Below are 17,265 nucleotides of genomic sequence, written 5' to 3' on the forward strand. Positions count from 1 at the left end.
CGGTGTTTTGGAGATGTGTGTGTATTTTGAGCGCGGTGGTGTATACCGCCAATGGAATACCGCAGTTGAAAGACTGCCACGTGGATTCGGGGGTTGTGATAGCATGGACGTGTTTCTGTTGGCGTGACGGTGGAGGAATTGTTTTCGCCAGTTTACCACTGACCTTTGGTGTGGCGGACTTGTGTGGGTGTCTGAATTTCGGCGGATTCAGAGATGTGGGTCATAATAGCTGTGGCGGAATTCCGCGGCGGTGTTTTGGCGGTCTTCTGCACGGCGGTAAGCGGCTTTTACCGCCAATGTTGTAATGACCCCCTAAGTCCACAAATATAATAAATCCCAGGAATCACAGGGTCGGCACCATTCAACATGAATGTCCATTTGCTCTGAAACTTTAAAAAAATGCCTACATTCACTTGTTCCCACAAATAAAGTGTCAGTGCGTGATTTTGGCCTGTGTATACAAAGCTTCCCTACATGTAATGCATCTAAAGCTAACTTCCCTTGTGTTTTAATAGCAGTGTAAGCATAATCATTTTTGTAAGTCCTTTTCTCTAATTCTTTTTCTAGTTTTTCTTTCAATGCTTTTCTCCTATCGTCAGTATGCCCAATAAAGCTCTTTACCATGGGAGTTAATAAGCAAGTCAAATTGTTACGATGCACATAAGCTGTGCCAAATGTTAGTGTAGGCTCAAAGAATCCTCTAATACTATATCATGATCCTTAGCTATCTTTCTCAAATATCTAATTACAGGAACGAACGAAAATACTAAGTCATAATTTGAGTAAAAGTACTGAATGTACTCCTGGTTATAGAAGAGTGCTAGTAACAAACTACAAGTTATACCGTAAATCAGAGGTAAACTATGATAGGTAACTCCTTCTTCAACAGAGGAAGGTATTTGCGTACACCCAAGAAAATCCTTTGGATCCATTGTTTCCACATATTCACTCAATACACAATAGAAGACGTTAGAAGGCAATTCTCTCTTTGCGTTAGTATAATCATGCAAATATTATTCATCTAATTTAAACTTCTCTATAGCTGTTAGTGTAGTAGTTTCATGCACAGATATAACTCTTACTTCCTTCATCTCGTGAATTGACATACCCACAATCATTATTACAAACAATATTCCACACACAATCGCCATTCCTACACTCAAATATCTACAATACCTAATATGCCTCACATTATTATCTAAATTAGCCATGATCTGTAAAGAATCAGAAAGCAGAGTTTTCAACTCTTAATTCATTAGCGACACAAAAATCAATAAACAAAAATATACTTCTTTCTTCACACTTTTAACTTCACACGACAGGACCCCTTCTTCCTTTGTAAAAATAGGTTAGCAGCTGGTCCTTTCCAGGGTTTAAATATCATATCAGGCTATTAATGTCTTTTCCGGTAAATCAGTAATCTCAATGTCTTTCCTTTTCAGCAACACAGTCTATTGTTTTTCTCATTCAAATTGCATCAAAATACCGATTCAGAACTTCTCTGTCAAAACAAAAGGTCATAAACTTGTATTGCCAAACATTTGTTGTGGCATATGCCCACTCTGGTCCTTCGTACTTCCGACTTGCCACTCTCTTTCTTTTTAACTTCCTTTCCCCTGTCAGTTCTACATCACTCAGTTCATCTTTCTTTGTGGTGGCTTTTTCTTCCTTTATTTTTTCATTTATGACCAAGTCCTTTTTCTTGCCTATTTGAGATTCAGGCCAATGATCCCCTTTTCTTACTCCTTCTGTCAACAATCTCTTCAAGATCGGACTTTTCTCTTTTACCTTGTCTTATGCGCCCTCTTTTGATGGGCCTGCAACTGGTTCAGGAGGAGTCAGATCACTTTTGCTTTGACCTGCCTCAACTCTTTTCCCCTCAGGCTCTGTGACTGAATCTCCTTGTTTTTCAGTCCCCTTTGTTTGCATTAGCACTTCGCCTGTGCATGGATCTCTTAACGCATCTGCTGCATTTTCTGCACATTCTGCCTCTTGATTTTCCACACCCTTGTCTTTCACTGGGGTGATTGATCCTTTTTCCCTCAGTACTGGGTCTACTTCTGGCTCAACTTGTTCTGGCTCTGGTTCAAGTAGAATTATTCGCTTCGCTGCTGCTGGTGTTCTCAGCAACACTTCTTCATGATCCTGAGGACTCACCACCTTTTTGTTATGGCTTGCATGTATCCAATTGGGTAATCCTGCACACTGTACAGCTGTGGTAGTCATCAACACCACTTGATATGGACCTCTCCAACGTGGTTCTAGACAGGTTTTTCACACATGCTTTTTGATCACGACCCAATCTCCGGCTTTCAGGTTGTGACCTGGGTAATGGATTGGTGGCAGGGTAGCGGCTTGTACCTGCTCAGAAAAAGATCGAACTGCATCAGCTAGACCCTTGCAGTAACATAACACCATATCATCTGTAATATTGACTAGAGCATTGGCTGGTATTGCTGGCAGTCTCATTGCTCTTCCTATGAGAATCTTGTGTAGGGACAATCCTGTCTTCCTGTCAGGTACATTTCTCATTGACATCAATACTAAGGGCAATGCTTCTGGCCATTTCAAATTTGTGTCTGCACACATTTTTGAGATTCTTCATTTCAGGGTACCATTCATTTGTTCTACTAATCCTGATGCCTCTGGACGATAGCTGCAATGTAACTTCTGTTCAATGTTCAGTGCTGCACATAAGAGTTTAATCACTTAGTTATTGAAGTGCGTTCCCCTATCTGATTCTAAAAGAGATTGCAAATCCGAACCTTGGTATCAGCTCTCTAAGCAGTAGCTTTGCAACTGTGAGACTATCATTTCTACATGTGGGATATGCTTCAATCCAATGACTAAACACACATACAAGCACCAACACGTACTTCAGTCCACCACATGCAGGCATCTTAATGAAATCCAATTGCATTCTCCTGAATGGTCCTCCTGCTCTTCCAATGTGGCTCAAATTTACCACTGTCCCTTTTCCCAAGTTCAATTGCTGGCAAATCACACATCTATGGCACACTGCCTCAGCTGCTTGTCTAAATTTCGGATTGAACCAATCAACTTTGAACAACCTAATCATGGCATCCCTTTCAATGTGTGCCTGACCATGGTAATACCGAGCCATCTGAGACAACAGACAATTCGGTAACACCATCTGGCCCTCCTCAGATACCCAGATCTCATCTGGTCTTTGTATACACTTCAGCTTTGCCCACAGCTTTTTCTCTTCCTTGTCTGCATTTTCTTGCAACGTTTTCAATTCCTCTAAGGTGTCAATTACTTTTAGTGCAAAATTTGCACAACTGGTCTCTTCTTTTAGCGCAAAATATTGCTACCTGATCCGCATATCCATTTCCTAAGGAAATGCAGTCTGGGGTTTTCTGGTGTGCACTGCATTTTTCTACAGCAATTTCTTCAGGTAACTGTATAGCGTACAATAATTATTTCATTCTGTCACCATTTCGTACTGGGGTTCCACTGGAGGTCATGAACCCTCTTTGTGACCACAATTGACCAATATCATGAACAATTTCAAATCCGTATTGGCTATCTGTGTATATTGTCACTCTCAACCTGGTAGAGACGTAACATGCTCTAGTGAGAGCCACCAATTCTGCCACTTATGCTGAATATACACCAGGAAGCCAAGATGCTTCCAGAGTTTCTGTAATTGTACACACAGCATACACTGCTCTCAATGTGCCTGTCCCATCTCTGAGACATGAACCATCAACAAAAACAATTTGATTATTTTCTTCTAGTCAGGTGACTCTGATATCAGGTCTAGGCTTTGTGCAAAGATCCGTAACCTCAAGACAAGCATGCTCTATATCTTCCTCCTTCTCGACTTCAATATCGCTTGGCAGTAATGTTGCTGGATTCAACACTGTACATCTTTTCAAAGTAACATTTGGAGCTCCCAATATACTCGTCTCATACCTTGTCAGTTGGGCCCCCATCAAATGTTGTGTTTTTGTCAGCAAAATTTCAACCGAATGTGGCACCATTACCGTCACTGGGTATCCCATGACCACCCTTTCGCATTGGGAAAGACTTTGACCAACGGCGGCTACTGCTCGCAGACAACTTGGTAAAGCTGCTGCAACTGGGTCCAAGGTAGCTGAAAAATAGGCTACTGGGCGATAAGCACCTCCGTGGACCTATGTCAAGACAGACAAAGAACAAGCATCACGTTAATTTCAAAACAGTGTGAAAGGCTTTGTGTAATCAGGCATTCCCAATGCTGGAGCTCTGCACAAACTCTCTCTCAATTCAGTGGAAGCCCTCATCTGATCTTCATCTAGAGTAATGGGGTCTGTAACTCCCTTGTGTGTCAATTGTTGTAAAGGTTTGGCAATCCCAGCAAAATTCGGGATCCATTGTCTCCTGTATCCTACCATTCCCAGGAACATGCGTACATCCTGCTGGGAAGTTGGTGGATTTCTCTGCAAAATCATTGTAATCCTTTCTCAGAAAATTCTCCTCAACCCTTTCTCGATCTGATGACCCAAATATTTGACAGATTTCTGACAGTATTGCAACTTTGCAGGTGAGACCTTGTGACCAAAATATCCCAGATGATTCAATAGGACAATCGCATCATGTTTACACTCGTCCCTTGTTCTGGTTCCAATCATTAAGTCATCAATGTACTGTACAAGAGTAGATTGGCAAAGTAATTCCAATGACTCCAGGTTCTTTTTCAGAATCTGGTTAAAAAAGGATGGTGACTCCGTATACCCCTGTGGAAGCCTACACCAACTGTAGACTTTATCTAAGAATTTGAAACTGAAAAGAAACTGACTATCCTCGTGAAGTGGTACTGAAAAGAAAGCTTGTCACAGATCAATTACTGTGAACCACTCTGCCTCACATGGAATCTGAAACAGCATCACTGCTGGATTGGACACAATCGGGCAACACTTAACCAGCATGTCATTCAATTTTCGCAAATCCTGCACATTTCACACTTTTCCACAGGGCTTTTTCAACCCCATTATTGGTGAATTACATGGACTGCTCAACACTTCCTTCAAAACACCCTGCTTCAAGAAATCCCCAAATATTTGTGCCACTTTCCTCATCACATCCTGTGGCATATTGTACTGCGGAAGTTTTGGAAACTCAACATTCGGCTTCAAGGTGATTTTAATTGGTTCCACATCTTTGATCAAACCCACTTTTTTCCCTGTCAAATTCCAAACCTTCTCCTTCACTGTTCCCTGTAAGTCAGCGTGCAACTCCTTCAAAGTGAACATTGGGAAAATCTCAATCAAAGGGTACTCTTCAAATGCTTCATTAAGAACCATGGCTGATGCCTGCTCTTCCTCATCGTCACTGTTTATTTGGACTTCTATTCCTGCATCTGTACAATTTATGGAACATTTGGTTTTGCACAATAAGTCTCTGCCTAACAAGGATATGGAACTTCAGTCACACACCACAAATCTATGCAGTCCTGTATAATTTCCAATTTCGATCTGTACTGGTTCTGTGATAGGATTCGTTAATTGCCTATTCTCCACTCCCACAACCTGCACTGTTCTGCCCGAAAGGGGCAAATCTGGTACTTCTACACTCCTAACTGTGGAACGCGTAGCTCCAGTATCAACCAAGAATGAAACTTTAGATCCCATTACCTTTCCCTTCACAATAGGCCCTCTCTAATCTACCTCTAGGGATGCGGAAAGAATACAGGCTCCTTCATCCAAACTGTCACTCATCCATTCATCGTTTATTTCATCCTCACTGTGAAATGGTAATTGGTGTACTGTATTGTTACTGTTTTCTGATCTCTGACCATTGACCTGCTGAATAAGCATAACTTGTTGCTGCTCCATTGGGGCTTGAGGTATGTTCATTTGCTGTCTAGGCACCATAGAAATCTGCTGCTGTACCAGTGCTAAATAATTAAATTGTGTTCATGGCACCTGCATCTGTTGTACGGGTAAAAAGTTTTGACCTCAAGTTTGGACATTCAGGACTTGGCTCCTCAATCTGGGGACTCTCACTGTCTGTACTGTACTGACATCGCCTTGCTGAACCATTCCTTCCTGCACCATCAACGGGCACTCCCGCTTCTAATGTTCCACGTTTCCACACAGGTGACATGGCAACATCCTTTTCATGCCCTGCATGTCATTCTGAACAACCACCGTGTTCAGATCTGGACCACGCATCACATCCATACCACGTCCTCTACCCCTCACTTGAGGCTGAAATGCAACAGCTCTCTGTTGCGGTGGCATCGGCGGCACTAAAGCTCCTTGCACTCCTGATTGTGCTGCCTTAATCTGCATCACCATTGCCTTTTCCTTCAATTTCTTTTGCTTTAGTTCAATCTCATCACTACAATATTTAACATACTGCAGCACCTAATCAATCAGCTTTGCCTGTCAACAAATCAAATGATTCTTAAACATCTGCCCTACTTCAAGTCTCAACCCTCCAACGAATCTAAACACAAAATGCAACATGTCCTTTGGTTTGACTGCTTCCTTACCATTGTACTCCTTAAAAGCCTTTAACAATCTTTCCTAATAGGTATGTATTGATTCTTTGGTTTCCTGAACCGTCCTGTCAATCCTCTGCCAATCGAAATCCTAGTTTTGAGAAACTCAATCACCTTATAATAATTTTTCATTACCTCAGGTGACGGTGCGCCTGTAATTTTGGGCCAGATGTATGAAAAAAGCCATTTGTGATTCGGAAATAGCAAAATGCTATGTAACAAATTTGCGAGTCAGAAATAGCGATTTCTTAAAAATCGCTAATGCAATTTGCGAGGTCCAAATACAGAATATTTGCGATTCGGTATTTGAAAATCACGAATTGCGAAAACGGTCACCTGGCACAGTCTGATGACATCACAAGCAGGAAGTGAGTCAGCCCATGCTGGTTCCAGGTACCACACCCACAGCAGCAGTCAGAGAGTCACAGACCAGCCCCAGGGAGCAAGTTTGTGAGCAAGTCAGGACCTGACATCAACATGGCCAATGTTGGTAATGGGATCGGAGAAGGGAAAGAGGAAGAGGAAGCTGAAATTCAGTGAGCAAGAATTTGAGGTGCTCACTGAGGAGGTTGTCAGGAGCCATTACCGGCTATTTGGGAAGAGCTCTCTCCAGTTACCAGAGAGTGAGAAGTGAAAACTTTGGGCTGACATCCAGACCAAAATCTGTGCAGTGGGGGTTGCGTAGTGCTCAGTTCAAGAGATACGCGAGAGGTGGTACGACCTGCGTTCCCCTGCCAAGGAAAGGGTGGTCAGCAGGCTAAAGGAGGCAAGGAGCACAGGAGGCGGACCTTCCACCCAGACACCCTCCACCCCCATGGAAGACCTGGTGGAGTTCACACGGCTTCCAGAAGCTGTCAGTGGGGTCACTGACATTGACACTTCCGGCAAACCCAGCACCAGTAAAGATAAGTCCAAAAATGAAATGTAACCCCATATGTGCATGTACAAATGCCCCTTAGGAAATAGCAAGTAGTGCAAAGCATTGTGATAAGTGGTCCATTCCACATCTTACATGCGGCACTACAATGCCTTATGGGAGTGGTAGTCCACAACCCAGAGCTGTAAATAGCACATAGAATGCAATTAAGTAGAGCGACACCCAGAAGAACAAAACACCCAGTTCATAGTGATACAATGTCAGTGTACATATATTAACATTGTGCCACATTTGGTGATACATACATAAATGACATGCTGCAGATTGTCGTTGCAGATGGCTCAGGCCCAGCAGCAGCAGAATGTGCCAATGTGGGGGATGCAGAAACACAGCCTCTGTCCGACTCCAACACCAGCGAGTCATTGTGTATAGCACCAATCAGACACAGGGCAAGGGTGTTACCTCTCCACAATTCAAACCTGGACTCCAACGAAATGCCGGATGAAGGCCACACACCACCCCCCGAAGCTAGATCCACAGGAAGGCAGCAGTCCCTGCCCCAACGTCACTCAGCTCACCGCAGGAGGCCTCACGATGCAGGCACACAGCACACAGATGGAGGTGAGGGCCCATCATTCTTTGGTGGCCTTGAAGTGTCCATGCTCAAAGTGCAGCGCCTGCAAAACAAAAACATGAGGGCAATGCACAGGCAGATGCAGTCACACAATGCCAATATGGGGGGGGCTGCACAAGCAGTTGTAGTGTCTGAATGCTAACATCTGCAAGCTGCATTAGGGACAGCAAACAGCTGTGGAGAACACCAAGGAACTGACAAATGCCATAAAGGAACTCTGTACTGAGATCAGGCATGAGCGAGTTAGCCACCGCAGGCGCAAAAGACAATTTATGGGAATGTTCAATGGCTTTTGCAGCTCAATAAATCATCTAGCTACATCTACTGCCCTGATATTACGGCTTGCTGTGGCTGCACAGGTGGAGGCAGCACATGGCAGTCGGGATTTTACCTAAGGATTGGTGCAAATTACCAACGTTCTGGATGCTATGCTGACAGCACGCAGTGCTACACCCAGCGAACTGGGAGTTGTGGATACTGAGGAGTCATCTAGCCTCAGCTGTCTTGCAGTGCCCGTGATGGATCCTAGGCGTCGCAGTGCCAGGCACAGTACTGCCTGTGAGCCTGATACAAGAGGTGCCGACGTGGCCACTGCGCACTCAAGTGGAATGCGTGGTCGTAAGAAGTGACATTAAGGGCCACAGGTGACTACCTTCATATGTAGCAATACAGTAAACTATGATGACAATAGTGAGACACTGTTAATGGCTCATGTCAGACTCATGTGGATTGCTTTGTCCTAGTGTTACCTGAAGTCAAGGTAATAAAGGTGCTAACTACCGGAATACATGTCAGTGAGGTTGTGTTGTCATAACTTACATCTGAAATGGTTGTGCTTGATGTCAGCACACCTTTGCCTGCCCTCTGCTGCACTGGTCCTGTCTGCTGGCTGCAGGGCTGGTATGGGATCATCATCCTCATCTGAGTCTGGCTCCGATATTTCCACAGGTATGCCCCTGGTGGCAGCTATTTTGTGCAAAATTGCACATGTGGCCACTATTCTACAGGTCGTGTCCGGGCTGTACTGTAGTGCCCTTCCACTTTTGTGCATGCATCGGAAGCGACTCTTCAGCAGGCCAAAGGTGCAGTTGCGGGTTGCCTTGTGTGCTGAATTGTATCTCCGCTCTGCTGGTGTTGCAGGATTTAGGTAGGGCGTCTTCATGTAGGTGTGCACTGCATAGGCACTGTCTCCTGGAAGGAACAGAGGGTATAATGAGTAGCTGTGCCATGTGACGTCACACTGCTATCATTGCAACATTGTAAAGTTGGAAATTACCCAGTAGATATCCCTCACCAAATTCCCCAGCTAGCAGTCTTGTGTGAATCCCGCTGTGGCGAAAGATGTACGAATCATGTGTGCCCCCTTGGTACCTGGCAACGAGATCAGTTATGATGTAGGAGGCATTGCATATCACCTGTATGTTCATTGAATGTTGTTTTTTACGGTTGTGGTACACATACTCTGTGGCCGATAGTGGACAGATTGCAACATGTGTCCCATCTATGGCACCTAGGACGTGGGGGAACTGTGCTATCTGGTTGTTGGAAAATGGGTTATTGGTAAGGGGAGGTAAGAACCTACACTTAGCAATAGGCCACTAACCTCCACTTAGGTCCAGTTAGGTCTCAGTAAATTAAACCCAGCTCAACCCTTGGTAGCTTGGCAACGAGTGACAAGGAGACAGAGTGTAAAGCGTTCAAATTTCACAAAACAGTCATTAAATAAAACAAGGAAACAGTTTAAAAATCCAAAACCAATTTCTAAAAATAGATTATGGGGGTCATTACAACCCTGGCGGATGGTGTTAAAGCGGAGGTAAGACCGCCAACAGGCTGGCGGTCTTTCTTTGAGTATTATGACCATGGCGGTTACCGCCATGGTCATCCGCCACTTCTCCGTTCTGCCCGCCAGGGCAGAGACGACCGCTGGGCTGGAGACCTGGGTCTCCAGCCCGGCGGGTGTCACAATACCACCGCCGGTATTTTGACCCGGGTTACCGCCGTGGATTTCCAGTGGTAGGAACTGCCATGAAATCCATGGTGGTAAGCACTATCAGTGCCAGGGAATTCCTTCCCTGGCACTGATAGGGGTCTCCCCCACCCGATTCCCTCCCCTACACCCCCACCACCCCTGCCACCCCCCAAAGGTGGCAGGGCCCCCCTCCCCACCCCGACCCCTAACATCACATAACTCACATGCACATGACACGCATGCAGGCACCACTAACACACATACACGCACACACACCGACATACATGCCAACATCCACACACACAGTCAGACACGCACACCCACATTCAAACATACACGCACACATACATACAGACATACCTACAGACATACACACACTCATTCCCAAAACATGCAACACCCCCGCAAGCATACATGCACTCACACACCCCCTCTATATACACAGACGTACACCCCCATGCACCCACACAACACACAGCACCCCCCCACTCACCCTCCCCAACGGACGATCGACTTACCTGTTCCGTCGATCCTCCGGGAGGGGATGGGAGCCATGGGGGCTGCTACGCCGACACCACACCGCAAACAGAACACCGGCGCGCTGAATCACAGGATGTGATTCGCTGGGCGGTGTTCTGTTGGCGTGGCGGTGGAGGTGGAACAACCTCCACTCCCCGCCGCCCGCCAGTATGGCTGTTGGCGGCTCACCGTCAGGAAAATGACGGAGAGCAGCCTACAGTCATAATACGCCGAGCGGCAAACCACCAATACTGGCGGTCTTCCACACGGTGGTCCCTAGGTGGTCTTGTTAAAAGATCGCCGAGGTTGTAATGACCCCCTATATTGCTATCTTTAAAATGACACAAAACTAATAAAATCGGATAAGGGGAACCGGAGATATGAATTTTTAAAGAATTATTGTTTTTAAGCACCTAGAAACAAAAAGCACCAATCGGGTCATCTGGTTGCACCTCGACCGGGACAAAGTCAAAGTTTAAGGCCTGCTCGGCTACAGCTCATGGGGGGCCTCGGTCAAAAGTTCACCTTCGAACTTGGTCGAGGTGAAAATCCTTCGACCAGGGTAAACCTGGATCTTGATCCAACATCCTTGGAGCCCTCCTCGGATACGCTGGATGGGAGGTCCTGGTCAACTTTTTACCTTCGTACTTAGGGGGCCATTACAACATTGGCGGTAAAAGGCGCTTACCGCCGTGCAGAAGACCACCAATACACCGCCGCGGAATTACGCCACAGCTATTATGACCCACATCTCGGAATCCGCCAAAATTCAGACACCCACACAACTCCGCCACACCAAAAGGTCAGTGTTAAACTGGCGAAAACAAAACCTCCACCTCCACGCCAACAGAAACACGCCCATGCTATTACGACCCACGAATCCACGCGGCGGTCTTTCAACCGTGGTATTCCATTGGCGGTACACACCGCCGCGCTCAAAATACACACACATCTCCAAAACACCGCCACATTGGACAATTCAAAATGCACACACCTAATACACATACACACACCACTCCCACACACCCAACACAATATAAAACACACACCCACATCACCCACAAACCCCTACGACCACAATTTCGAGACGAAGGCCAGAGAGACAGCACAGCCAAGACAACACCACCATACAGAGGCACACAACACCATCACCCACACCACATCCACGCACAAAACACCACACACCACTACACATCACCACACACATCAACAGTCACACTGCCCCACACATCACACACACCACCCCATGTCACGTCAAAGACACCCCGCTTCTCCGAGGAGGAAGTCAGGGTCATTGTGGAGGAAATCATCCTGGTAGAGCCACAGCTATTTGGCTCACAGGTACAGCACACCTCCATAGCCAGGAAGATGGAGCTATGGTGAAGAATCGTGGACAGGGTCAACACCGTGGGACAGCACCCAAGAAATAGGGAGGACTTCAGGAAGAGGTGGAACGACCTACGGGGGAAGGTGCGTTCAACGGTCTCCGGGCACAACATTGCGGTTCAGCGGACTGGCGGCGGACCCCCACCTCCTCCCCCACAACTAACAACATGGGAGGAGCAAGTCTTGACCATCATGCATCCTGAGGGCCTCAGAGGAGTCGGTGGAGGATGGGACACTGGTAAGTCAAATCTTAACTATCATATCCCCCACCCTACCTGCATGCTCGCACACACCCCCACCCTCACCCCCTCCCCTATCACTACTACTCCTCACTAATGTACTCATAACACAAACCACCCATCCCAAGACCAAGCCCTGCATGGCACAACTAAGCATGGACAACCAGCACTAAAGCATGCCCACTGCACATACCCATACAACCCCCTAAACCACCATCACACAAGCTCCCACACAGGAATGCTTTCACTGGGGTACATGCTCACCCACCCATTGCACACCATTACACACACACATGCAATAAATATGCTCTTATACCCCTGCAGTAACCCGATGGACCGTCACCACACCAGAGGGTCCAGACAACACCACTCCACCCCCAGAAGAGGCCCACAGTGACGATAGCAGCTCTGCCCTACTGGATCCTGATGACCAGCCCGGACCATCGTGGGCCTCGGGACAGTCGGTTCCCCTTGCACAGGCACAGCCCAACACCGACTTTCCACCCTCTGGTAACACCAGCACAGCACCCACCCAGTGGGCCCAAACCTCCGTACCCAGGACAGGTCAATCAGCGGTGTGTCCACCACTATAGGGAACCCAGGGTAACCCACCACCCCAACAACAACAGGGACCTGGGGGCAGTGGTAGTGGGCACACGGTCCAGGGGACGGAGGCACAGGAACACAGGGGAACTGAGAGGGCTGCTGTGCGACAGGGGGCGGACAGACCAAGGGAACCCACGCTCCACGAGGCCCTATCCTCCATCATGGGAGCATACCACCACTCCCAGGAGACGATGGCGACGGTCCTGGCCAAGTTGCAGGAGACCCTGCGCCTGCAGGAGGAACAATATTTGGGGTTCAGGGAGGAGCTCAGGACCATCAGCTCCGCCCTGGGCACCATCGTAGGGGTGCTGAAGGACATACAGCAGACCTTGAGGGACACCGTGACACTCCAAGGGGCCCCTGACACTAGCCTGGACGAAGAACTGCCCACCACCTCCGCCGGCGCTAGTGGACAGGACGCCCCGCCACAGGACCACCACACCAGCACCCCACCCCCTGCAGACGGACAACCACCACACAAGCGGTCCCTGTGATCCAGGAACAGGACAGAGCAAGATGGCAAGACCCCCGCCAGGAAATGAGACCAACCTGTTTGTCCTCCCACTGTCCCACTTTGTTACCCTGTCCATACTTAAACTGCCCCAGCTCCACTTCCTATGCCCAGATGGGCAGTGCACCTGTGAGACTAATAGACTGGACTCTGCCATGGACATTCCTCCGCCATCACCCATCCTCATTTTACAACCCCCTCCCATTTCTGAGCACTTCAATAAACACCCTTGAAACACAAAACAATCTGGAGTCAGTCTGTGATTTAGTAAATGTGTATTATCAATGACAGTGTCATAATGCGTTTCCTATTGTAAAGCTAACATACCTATGTCACACATCAAAAGTCCTTAAAGGATGCAAGCAGATGACACGTTGGTAACCACACCTGTGAAACCGTAATGGAAAGGTACAACTCAGTTACCAAATACTGGTTGAAATCGACAGACAGGATAGAGGTAGACGTGTGAAAGTTAATGTAATGGTAAAAATGAAAATGTTCTCACCTGTGTGTCACTGGAAATATTGCTGTATGACTGACTCCCTGTTGTCGTTGTCTTCTTCCTCAGCTTCCTCCTCATCACTGTCCACAGGCTCCGCAGCTGCTACAACACCGTCATCTGGATCATCCTCCTGCAAAAAAGGCACCTGGCGTCGCAAAGCAAGATTGTGAAGCATCGAGCAGGCGATGATGATCTGGCACACCTTGTTCGGTGAGTAGAATAGGGAACCACCTGTCATATGGAGGCACCTGAACCTGGCCTTCAGGAGGCCGAAAGTACGTTCGATCACCCTCCTAGTCCACCCATGGGCCTCATTGTACCTTTCCTCTACCCTGGTCCTTGGATTCCTCACTGGGGTCAATAGCCAGGACAGGTTGGGGTAACCAGAGTCCCCCAATAGCCATACACGGTGCCTCTGGAGTTGAGCCATCCTATCAGGGATGCTGCTATTCCGCAGGATGTAGGCGTCATGCACTGAGCCAGGGAACATAGCATTTACCTGCGAGATGTACTGGTCTGCCAAACAGACCATCTGAACATTCATAAAATGATAACTCTTCCGGTTCCTGTACACCTGTTCACTCCTGTGGGGGGGGACCAGAGCTACATGGGTCCCATCAATGGCACCTATGACGTTGGGGATATGTCCAAGGGCATAGAAGTCACCTTTCACTGTAGGCAAATCTGCCACCTCAGGGAAAATGATGTATCTCCTTACGTGTTTCATCAGGGCAGACAACACTCTGGACAGCACGTTGGAAAACAGAGGCTGGGACATCCCTGATGCCATGGCCACTGTTGTCTGAAAAGACCCACTAGCAAAGAAATGGAGCACTGACAGAACCTGCACGTCAGGGGGAATTCCAGTCGGATGGCGGATTGGTGACATCAGGTCTGGCTCCAACTGGGTACATAGTTCCTGGATTGTGGCACGGTCAAACCGGTAGGTGACGATGACATGTTGCTCTTCCATTGTCAACAGGTCCACCAGCGGTCGGTTCACCGGAGGATTCCGCCATCTTCTCACATGTCCCAGCTGACGGAGCCTACGAAGGACAACAGCGACAAATCAGTCATTATTCCTCCAGGTATGTACCCACAGTTACACACAAGACTACACCACTCACAAAACCCTTCCTGTATGTGTGTTGAGTGTAGGCCTAGCTATGTGTGACGCAGAGGTAAATTAAGCCATGTGGGCCCCTGAAATGGCGGCTGCCTGACCTCTAAACTGGGACAATGGGATTGTGGGGTAACTGTGCTGGCGTTGCACACTGTTGCGGTAGGTGGTCGTAGACCGCGGCGCAATGGTGCATTGGTTGACATAGGACCCTATGGGTCCCAGGAGCCAATGAATAGGTGCACCGGCGGTGATGATGCGCACCGCCGCGGACGTCACCCCCATTTTCTATCTGTTCAATCACTAGATACCTGACCTTCGACAGGAGAGGACATACACTGCAAGTGCTGCTGTGACCTCCGTCTGGAAGCTACGATGGCTGCTGCGTCTGGGGAAAGGGCCCCTGCCTTCACTGCACAGGAGTTGGAGAAACTGGTAGACGGGGTCCTCCCCCAGTACACGCTACTGTACGGTCCTCCAGACCAACAGGTTAGTACACAGGGAGCACGTTGTATGGGCTAGGCCTGGGTGAAGAGGGCTGGTTGGAAGAGGAAAGGGGGCTGAGTTCATAGAACATTAATGCATGGGAATGAATGGGCCACAAGGCCAGAGTAGGGAGGGGGCCACTCACATCGACGGTGCAGTTGGTAATGACTCTTCCTCTTTCCTTGTGCATGTCATGTAGGTCAGCGCCCACCAGAAGAGGGACATCTGACGTGCCATCGCCAAGGAGGTCCGGACCCTGGGGGCCCACCAGAGACGGGAAACCCACTGCCGGAAAAGATGGGAGGACATTCGCCGCTGGAGCAAGAAGACGGCGGAGGCTCAGCTGGGGATGGCCTCCCAACGTGGGAGGGGTGCCCGTTGCACCATGACCCCCCTGATGTTACGGATCCTGCCGGTGGCCTACCCAGAGTTGGATGGGCGCTTGAGGGCATCACAGCAGACACAAGGGGGTGAGTACACTTTCATTCTGCTGAATTTGCGTGCAGTGGAGGTGTCTGGGTGGGGGAGGTGGGCTGTGGGTTTCCCTAGGCCAGGGCGAGTTAGGTAGGCAAGGCCCCTCCGTAATGCAGGCCATGTGGCACTCTACCCCACCTCAGCAGAGTGCCAAGTACAGGTATAGTTGCCCCTGTGGCATCCATATGTGCAGATGTCCACCATTGCCATGTAGGCCATATCCCAGAAATTGCATATACAGAGGGCAGGAGCACGGCGTAATGCAGGGGGCTGCTGTGTCTGTCTTGTCCGCCAATGGTAGCGGTATGCCATGCACTCAAACTCTCTTTCTTCTGTCTCCCCCCCCCTTTTTCTGCTCTCCCTGTCCTTTTGTACATCAGTATCATCAGGCAGAGGTACAGTGGCACCGGAGCACAAGGGAGCTGCAGCCCACATGGCCATGGAGGGCCACACCACGGACTCTGAATGCACCAGTGGGACGGAGGGCGAGGGGAGCTTCACGTCGGCCACCGGATCACCAAGCAGCGACACAGACTCGTTCGCCGATGGGGGCTCCCTTGTGGTGGCGGCACCATCTGTGCGCCCCACTTCTACAGGTACAGCCGCCACCCCCGTACCAGCACCGCCCTCCCAGCAGCCCATCAGCGTTCGCCCAATGCCCGCTCACCCAGGAGGGTGGGCATCACCTTCGCCCCAGGCACCTCAGGCCCTGACCCAGTCACCCCTGCTGCCCTCAGTGAGGAGGCCATTGCCCTCCTCAGGTCACTCACTGTTGGGCAGTCTACCATTGTGAGTGCCATCAAGGGTGTAGAACGAGAGTTGCAACACGGTAATGCATTCCTGGAGGGCATTCATTCTGGTCAGGCTGTCCTTCTGCGAACCCTGCAATCTCTGGCCTCAGCACTGATGGCAGCCATTGTCCCTGTGTCCAGCCTCCCCCCTCCAATCTCCTCCACCCAGACCCAATCTCCTGTACCCCAGCCCATCCCAAGCACACCTACAGACCAGCATGCACACAAGTCAGCACACACAAGTAGCTGAAGCAAACATAGGCACCACAAAACCCACAGGCACTCACACAAGCCTCACCCACGTACAGACACAGCAACATCCACTGCCTCCACTGTGTCCCCCTCCTCCTCTTCTCCCTCCTCCTTCCCAGTCTCGTCTACACACACACCTGCATGCACCACATCTACAGGCACCATGAATCGCACAAGGAGACCCAGCACCCCAAGCCGCTCACCTGCACTTACCACCTCCACTGCCATTTACACGTCCCCTGTGTCCTCTCCCAGTGTGTCTGTGACGCCCCCTCCCACAGTACACAAACGACTGCAACCACACACCCAACATCCATCCACCTCACGACAGCCTCCAGTACTTGCACCTGCACCCAAAACACCTAAAGTGACACCTCCGACAACC

The sequence above is a fragment of the Pleurodeles waltl genome, chromosome 8, assembly GCF_031143425.1.
Source record: "Pleurodeles waltl isolate 20211129_DDA chromosome 8, aPleWal1.hap1.20221129, whole genome shotgun sequence".
NCBI classification, from domain to species: domain Eukaryota; kingdom Metazoa; phylum Chordata; class Amphibia; order Caudata; family Salamandridae; genus Pleurodeles; species Pleurodeles waltl.